The sequence below is a fragment of the Macrobrachium rosenbergii genome, chromosome 10 (genome assembly GCF_040412425.1).
Source record: "Macrobrachium rosenbergii isolate ZJJX-2024 chromosome 10, ASM4041242v1, whole genome shotgun sequence".
NCBI lineage: Eukaryota > Metazoa > Arthropoda > Malacostraca > Decapoda > Palaemonidae > Macrobrachium > Macrobrachium rosenbergii.
This window is the reverse complement of record NC_089750.1, coordinates 52,942,039-52,950,826: the sequence shown is the minus strand read 5'-3', so window position 1 is coordinate 52,950,826 and position 8,788 is coordinate 52,942,039. Positions and strand designations below refer to the sequence as shown.

General features: G+C 36.3%; 1 long non-coding RNA gene across 1 annotated transcript in view; it reads right to left on the bottom strand.

Annotated features, from left to right (window-relative positions):
• Nucleotides 1-205: 205 nt before the first annotated feature.
• Nucleotides 206-8,788, bottom strand: part of LOC136842635 (uncharacterized) — a 40,291-nt gene continuing 31,708 nt past the window's right edge. The window contains exon 2 of the long non-coding RNA XR_010854284.1: nucleotides 206-440. This is a non-coding gene — a long non-coding RNA (uncharacterized lncRNA). The remainder of the gene's footprint in view (nucleotides 441-8,788) is intronic.

The window sequence follows — 8,788 nt, the reverse complement described above, 5'->3', positions numbered from 1 at the left end:
TTTAAACAATTTGGTTATCTTACAAATTTTTTAAAGTGGCTCCCAGTAGATTAGAAAAAATTACTTTATACATCTGAATACAGAATCGTTGCCTGGTATACAGGAAACATTGGGAACAGAGCCATAATTTAAAGATATGCACATTATTAACCATTTGTCCAATATGCACATTATTAACCATTTGTCCAGTTGCATAAATCAGTTATATGTTAAGACTAGTGACCGAGTCAATTTCTTGACACAGCACACTTAGAGGACCATTTTTTTATCACCAAAGAAATTTTATTAAAGCTATACTTTTATTTACTCCAAAAATAAAACTTCATTAAAAGGGAATTTAAGGCAATATTCATCAAGAGTGACAGCTGACCAATTGATGTTCTTAAACTGGATTCCATCCTTCAGGTTAGAGTGTCATTTTTTTTTTTTTTTTTTTTCACCTGAAACAAAAAAATTATGAAAGTTTTTAAAGTAATGGGCCAAACTGCAGAAAATATGAAGAAATATCACTGCCTAACATTACATAAAGCCACTTTTGTCTTAATCATTATGCTTATTTAAAACAATAATAAATACCTTGGGTTTTCCTGGAATCAAATCTGCAAAAATAAAAAAATTTATACTAAAAAAAATATTTACTATAAGTAATTTCTCAACTGTCCAGATTATTATGGAGCCAAAGGCCTGTTGGATGAGGGCAAAATCTGGATAAAGGTGTTCAAGGGCAACTCCATACCCCTCCTCACCTTACCTTGTCAATACTGCACAAACAAACTAAATAGGCTTATAAGCGATAACCATCACACTTTAACCCTTTGTGAGGGGGGGGGGTGTCGTCAATTGATTATTTATAGCTTTAAGGTTACGACCGAGCATCGTTCTGTGATGACCAACTTTGCACCATACAGTTTAAACAAGCTTTGAGGGAAAAGTGTTCAGATCACTTCTATGGGCCATAAATGACTTGTGGGCAACTCTTACGGCAACTTGAACATCAAGTCAGACTTTAAAGTCAGTACAGGAGAGATCAGTTTAAACGCCTAGAGATTTCAAAGGGATGTCTCGTAAATGTTTTACAATAAATATACAGTACTCGGAATTTGTTACTAATTTTAGTTCTTATTTGTTATGATGATGTGTGAGCTATAATTATAATTTTACAAAAAAAAAAATAAAACATACATAACTTGGTAAAATTAGCATGTTTTTATGACTTGCCTTGGTAAAGAGGCCTTGCACAGGGTTGGAAATATTCCCTTTCAACTTCCCATGGAAGTTACAAAAATTTTTGTAGAATTTTCTTATACCATGTGCATATGCATATCTTCCTCTTACCAGGGATGTTATTTTTTTTTTTTTAATTGGCAATCTTAAATTTAGCCCAGTCTAAGGGTGTGCCTAATTTATAATTAGCCTGTCCTGTAAGGGTTAAACTGAAATATTGATGCCAACAGCAATTAAACAAATATTGATGCCAACAGCAATTAAACAAATATTGATGCCAACAGCAATTAAACTGAAATATTAATGCCAACAGCAATTACCGGTATCCACTGTATTTTTCCACCATTTGTCCTAAAAAATAAACTGTAAATTATTTACACTTAAAAACAAAACAAAAAAAGCACTCTTTCTTTTTCTCTCTTGCACGGCTCGCAATATGGGTAGCCTACACAATGTTTTTCATCTACCGGTTCTATCCCCATACTGTAAAATACATTGTACTGTAAAGGATAAAAAAAGAGTAAACCCCTTTTTTCTCTCATATGCAACACAGTTCGATTCGTTACATAATCAATATTTATAGTTTTCCCCCAAAAACATTGTACAAAAAAAATATACCCCTTTTTCTCTCATATGCAACACAATATGATAGTTTACATGAACAATTTTTATAATTTTTCCCAAAATAGATCATACACAAAAACAAAACAAAAACTGACAAAATGTAAAAATATTTTTTTACTCCGTCACTTAACTATGTGCGCTGCCCTTGATGCTTTATAGTGGCTGGACAATTTAAAAACCAGTGAGGGGGTTTAAAACTCCACCTCCCCCTCCACCAGGTTGAATGTGCTGTTGAGACCAGCATCATCATATTCCTGTGCCTACTGGATATCTAGAGGGTCCTTTTCATCGAGGGGTGGTAAATAGAGATCACATTCCTCACTGGATGAGCCTGGCACATCAACATTAACAAAGGGAATTTCTGTCAACTGAAATTCCTGTTTCCTCAGAAGCATCAAAGCTTCACCAGGAGTCTTCTCATTATAAAGTTCGTGTTGAATCTTATATCGAATCAGCTGACCTTCGGATGCCTTGAAGTCTGCAACATTATGCAAGCCTGAGAACTTCGTTGCTGCAGCCTTCAACTCGGCAACACTCACGTTCATGCCAGTAGCCCTCTGCTGAGGAAACCACTTCAAGGTCAACTCCTCAATGTCCTCATAATGGCTTTTTGCCATGACCCTGTGGCCTTGACTCCTGGCCATCTTCTTACTGAAGTCCGTCATGTACTTCTTCAGCTTGTCCTGGGAAGCCTTGATATCATGCACAGTTGACCGGGTAATGCCATACTCCTCCATACGTCACTTTGACCAACTTTGCTCCATTCTCCCAACAATTTTGAGCTTCTGTTGAAGGGTCAACAACTTCCTTGCCCTCTTAGGACAAGGTGGGGCCATTACACAATGCACAGTGCCATAAACATAAGCAAGACCTACAGTGAAAGCCACATGCTCAGGAAATATCACAAAAGCAATTCACTAACAACAGTCCAAACAAGCGACTAATTAAGCACAATAACAAGAAATATAGTGACGCTTCATGATTGTTAAGCGAGTTCGTGCTTTTAAGCCAATGACAACTGCAAAAGCTAACTTTCTCTCTACCTCTTTTGCATTGTGTGCGTGTGTGTATGTTTCTTTGTGCAGTATTGCGTGTTGCCTTTTTTTTCTTTTTGCTTGATTTACCACATAGTACCCTTTCATTACATGTTTAATTGACTCATAAGTATGATTACAGTATTATACATATAACAAGAGAATATTATATTATTGCTGATATTTCATCTCTAATTAATTACAAAAAATTATTTAAAATGTGAATTTGTAGATGTTGGCAGCATGTTGTGCTACATATATATACAGTTAACAGCCCAATCAATTACGATCCCCCTACCGTGCTTACGTGATTTCCTTATAACTATCTGCTGGGCTACTTAGTGGTTAATATTTAACATGCGCAATGTGTAACATTTTATAGGGGGATTCCATTTCCTTCAGTGTGCCCCGCCGTTTCTAATCCAGAACCTCTCTTGCAGGAGAGACCCGCTGTTCAATTGCGCCCTGTATCCGATAATTCTGACTGCCTTTCAAATCCTGAAACTATTCCTGGTCGCAGTCCGATTCCTGAAGTCTGTTGTGGCCCCGCCAAATTTTATACGAATTATTTTTCCTCATCCTGGAGTTCAATCCTTCGCAGCAATTAACGAAGAACCCTTAATTGTAATTTTGGCCTAACCCAGGTTGTTATTATTATTATAACGGGAATAATTGTATGGTACATTGGCCCCTTATTAATTAGCTTGCTTGTTGCCAATCACTGCAGTATTGCTCTCTGTATATATTTAATGAGCCTGCCCAGTGGGTACCATTTTGCGTTGTTTGTCTCCTTGTTTAATTGCTAAATCTCTGTAAATAAACCCCTTTGAATTGTAAAAGAATTCTAATTCCAAATGGCGACCTTACTCATTCAATTGTAAAACCAGGGAAAATCTAAGGTAAGTTTCAAATAACTTTTCCTTTGTTCATAATATGGGCGCACTTGGTTCCTTTGCAGTCATAAGTTTTAAATTTGTTCAATTCTCTCCCCAACCAAGATGACCAGTTTATGACATATCTTGTAAGGACTGGGGTATGAGTGACATACTGGCTGGGTGTTTACTGGTTTATTGGTAGTTCCTTACTGAGACTAATGTACAGAATCTTCGAAGATGTTATTGACGCGTGCGAGCAGTAAGGTAGCGTCTACACACAGACAGGTAAAAACAGAGGTACAGGCTCGAGCATCTGTGTTTGTCAGTAGACAAACAGATGGCGATATCAAGAGACATAATTAACATTCAGTGATGAAATATATACCAATGGAAAAGCCAGGAGATTCAACACATGGCCAACTGCATGAGATTTGAGACATTAATGGATACAATGCAGTAGCATAATATATGTGAAATGGAGAGACGTCTGGCGTCTTCACAAACAGAAACACACATACTGTTTGATACAGAAGATTCGTTGGAACATTATGAGTACATGATTAGAATGCTTGCATGGCAATGTAAGTAGCGGTGATTGTACATACATCAAGACAACAATGCTTAGGGAGAAACAGACGGAAATATTGTATGGTTGAAATCGCATTCCTGTAGAGAAAGAAAACGAGACGCTTGCTTTGTCCTGTCCACTCCGATAGATGACGATTGACCTAACACATGAACACACACGTTTGGAAGAGACAGCGTCGGGCTCTTTACTTACAATATATATATATATATATATATATATATATATATATATATATATATATATATAGAGAGATATAATATCATATATATATAATATATATATATATATATATATATATATATATATATATATATATATATATATATATATATATATATATATATATATATATATATATATATATATATATATATATATATATATATATATATATATATATATATATATATATATATATATATATATATATACAAGAGAGAGAGAGAGAGAGACTCTCTCTCTCTCTCTCTCTCTCTCTCTCTCTCTATCTCTATATATATATATATATATATATATATATATATATATATATATATATATATATATATATATATATATATATATATATATATATATATATATATATATATATATATATATACAGGTGCAGCATAAGTAATGCCCTTTTTAATTTTATATCTTATAATGTATATTTTTTTTTTTTAATTTCTTTAATTAATTTGCTAAATCTTCATTTTTTCAGATATTTTATACAACCATGAGATTAACAAAGGAACAGAGAGTAAAAGCAATTCAATTGTACTATCAAAACAATAAAAATGGTGCTGAAACTGCAAGATTGTTATCAGCTGAATTTAACATCCCAAGGGTGCAAAACCGAAATATCACAAGCTTGATTAGAAAATTTGAATCCACAGGAAGTGTAAGTGATGCTCAAAGAGCGGGTAGGGCAGTTGTTGCAACAAGCTTAGAAAAGTCCAATGAACTACAAGAATTGTTGCTGCGTTCTCCTCAAAACTCCAATAGGCGTCTTTTTGCAGAGTTAGCAATTAGTATTTGTATAAACATTATTAAACTGAATAAGCATTAATTTTGTTAATATATTATATTAATCTATTAACCTGTGGCAATACATTGATGTTTGAAAAAATAAAGGATAATCAAAAAGGCTTTGATTTTGTTCCACTTAAACAAAGGGCATTACTTATGCCGCACCCTGTATATATATATATATATATATATATATATATATGAAATTTTTATCACACCGTGATTTATATACAATCATGAAGCTACAAATGTCAAAGCAAATATCAAATTCACGCTACCTCAGGAATATCACCGAAGGAGAATTATCACCGAAGGGGAATTTATATAAGTGATAAATGAATTGGAACCCATCGGGACACGAACCCTTGACATGGGCCTATTCAGCGACTCCAGTGGACGTTACCACTACGCCATCAAGAGAGGTATAAGTCATTACCGAGTCTGCTGTACTGTTCTTTCCCGTCGTGAGCGGGGAAATTGTACTTAGCTGAATAGGCCCATGTCAAGGGTTCGTGTCCCGATGGGTTCCAATTCATTTATCACTTATATAAATTCCCTTTCGGTAATAATCCTCCTTCGGAGATATTCCTGAGGTAGCGTGAATTTGATATTAAGCAACATTTGTAGCTTCATGATTGTATATAAATCCGGTGATAAAAAATTTCATAATAAGAGCTGCATGTTCCAAACGTACCAACGAACTATCATGGAGGAGGTGGGTCATTGCCGAGGCTAAGTACAATTTCCCCGCTCACGACGGGAAAAAACAGTACAGCAGACTTGGTAATGATTTATACCTCTCTTGATGGCGTAGTGGTAACGTCCACTGGTGTCACTGAATAGGCCCATGTCAAGGGTTCGTGTCCCGATGGGTTCCAATTCATTTATCACTTATATAAATTCCCCTTCGGTGATAATTCTCCTTCAGAGATATTCCTGAGGTAGCGTGAATTTGATATTAAGTGACATTTGTAGCTTCATGATTGTATATAAATCACGGTGTGATAAAAAATTTCATAATAAGAGCTGCGTGTTCCAAACGTACCAACGAACTATCATGGCGGATGTGGGTCATTGCCGAGGATAAGTACAATTTCCCCGCTCACGACGGGAAAAAACAGTACAGCAGACTTGGTAATGACTTATACCTCTCTTGATGGCGTAGTGGTAACGTCCACTGGAGTCGCTGAATAGGCCCATGTCAAGGGTTCGTGTCCTGATGGGTTCCAATTCATTTATCACTTATATAAATTCCCCTTCGGAGATATTCCTGAGGTAGCGTGAATTTGATATTAAGCGACATTTGTAGCTTCATGATTGTATATAAATCATGGTGTGATAAAAAATTTCATAATAAGAGCTGCGTGTTCCAAACGTACCAACGAACTATCATGGCGGAGGTGGGTCATTGCCGAGGCTAAGTACAATTTCCCCGCTCACGACGGGAAAAAACACTACAGCAGACTCGGTAATGACTTATACCTCTCTTGATGGTGTAGTGGTAACGTCCACTGGAGTCGCTGAATAGGCCCATGTCAAGGGTTCGTGTCCCGATGGGTTCCAATTCATTTATCACTTATATAAATTCCCCTTCGGTGATAATTCTCCTTCAGAGATATTCCTGAGGTAGCGTGAATTTGATATTAAGCGACATTTGTAGCTTCATGATTGTATATAAATCATGGTGTGATAAAAAATTTCATAATAAGAGCTGCGTGTTCCAAACGTACCAACGAACTATCATGGCGGAGGTGGGTCATTGCCGAGGCTAAGTACAATTTCCCCGCTCACGATGGGAAAAAACACTACAGCAGACTCGGTAATGACTTATACCTCTCTTGATGGTGTAGTGGTAACGTCCACTGGAGTCGCTGAATAGGCCCATGTCAAGGGTTCGTGTCCCAATGGGTTCCAATTCATTTATCACTTATATAAATTCCCCTTCGGTGATAATTCTCCTTCGGAGATATTCCTGAGGTAGCGTGAATTTGATATTAAGTGACATTTGTGGCTTCATGATTACAGTATATATATATATATATATATATATATATATATATATATATATATATATATATATATATATATATATATATATATATATATATATATATATATATATATATATAGTAAGTAAACCATAGGTCCTCCTCCTTTCTTTTGCTTTGTTACACTCTAGTGCTGTACATATCCTTTAATCAAATGTAGAAAAAGCATCAAAATAAAAACATAAAACATCATAAAGAAACTACTTCCCTACTCCACCCACCTTCTAGGATAACCATTTCTCTGAGTGAGTCTCTCTACACAATTTTACTGCCCCTCCTCTTCCATGGTGTCCAGCCATCTGACAACCCCACCACCTTGGAAACTTTTCCAGGCCTCCCCCACCCCCATATAACCCTTTCTCAGTCTGTTTACGAATGAAAGCAGTGTTACCAGCACTTTCCTTAGGCTTGCAACATTGTCAACCATCAGAGTGTGGTTTTCTCAAATTTCTTTGAATTTACATACTGTATATTATATATCTTTGGTCCTTGGTCCCTGGTCTGGGTGTGCTGAGTTCCGGATAAGGAAGATCAGGGTACTGAAGGAATTACTGTACAGTATACTGATAATGTTCATATTCTGAACTAAGGTGATAACTGTGGGCATTTATTTTTTGTAATGTTTCAAATTATTATTCACTTAGAATGCACTGTACATGCCATATGCTGTCCATTTGGTAACTTGAGACTGCTTATGTACTGTACTTAAATGAAATTGGAATTGGTGACCCAGGCACCAGAAAAATATTTTAATAATAAAATAAGGTTTGTTCATACTTACCTGGCAGATATATATATAGCTGTATTTCTCCGAAATCCGACAGAATTTCAAAACTCGCGGCACACGCAATGTGGCCAGGTGGTTAGTACTCATTCCTGCCGCTGGGAGGCGGGAATCAGGAACCATTCCCATTTTCTATTCAGATTTTCTAGTGCCACTGTCTCAAGAGGGGAGGCGGGTGGGCACTAAAAGTATATATATCTGCCAGGTAAGTATGAACAAACCTTATTTTATTATTAAAATATCATTTTGTTCATGACACTTACCTGCCAGATATATATATAGCTGAATCCCACCGTAGGAGGTGGGAAGAGACAGAATAGGATTTAGGAAACAAATAAATGTAGGCGATTGACGCCTTGGTTCCTTACCTGTTAGCATAGCTGACTTCGAGGTTATCTGTCACCCAAGCCTGCTTCTGCTTTTCTAGAGTCTCCAGCAAGGTAGGGACCTATAAAGCTGGAGAGATCTAGATGACCTGTCCACGGGGGCGTGACCACAATAGGACCAGATCATGCGACCATACAGAGAGGGAAAAGGAGCAACGACCAACCACCTGACCGACCTATCTAAGGCAATGAACCTAACATAGGCTAAAAAAT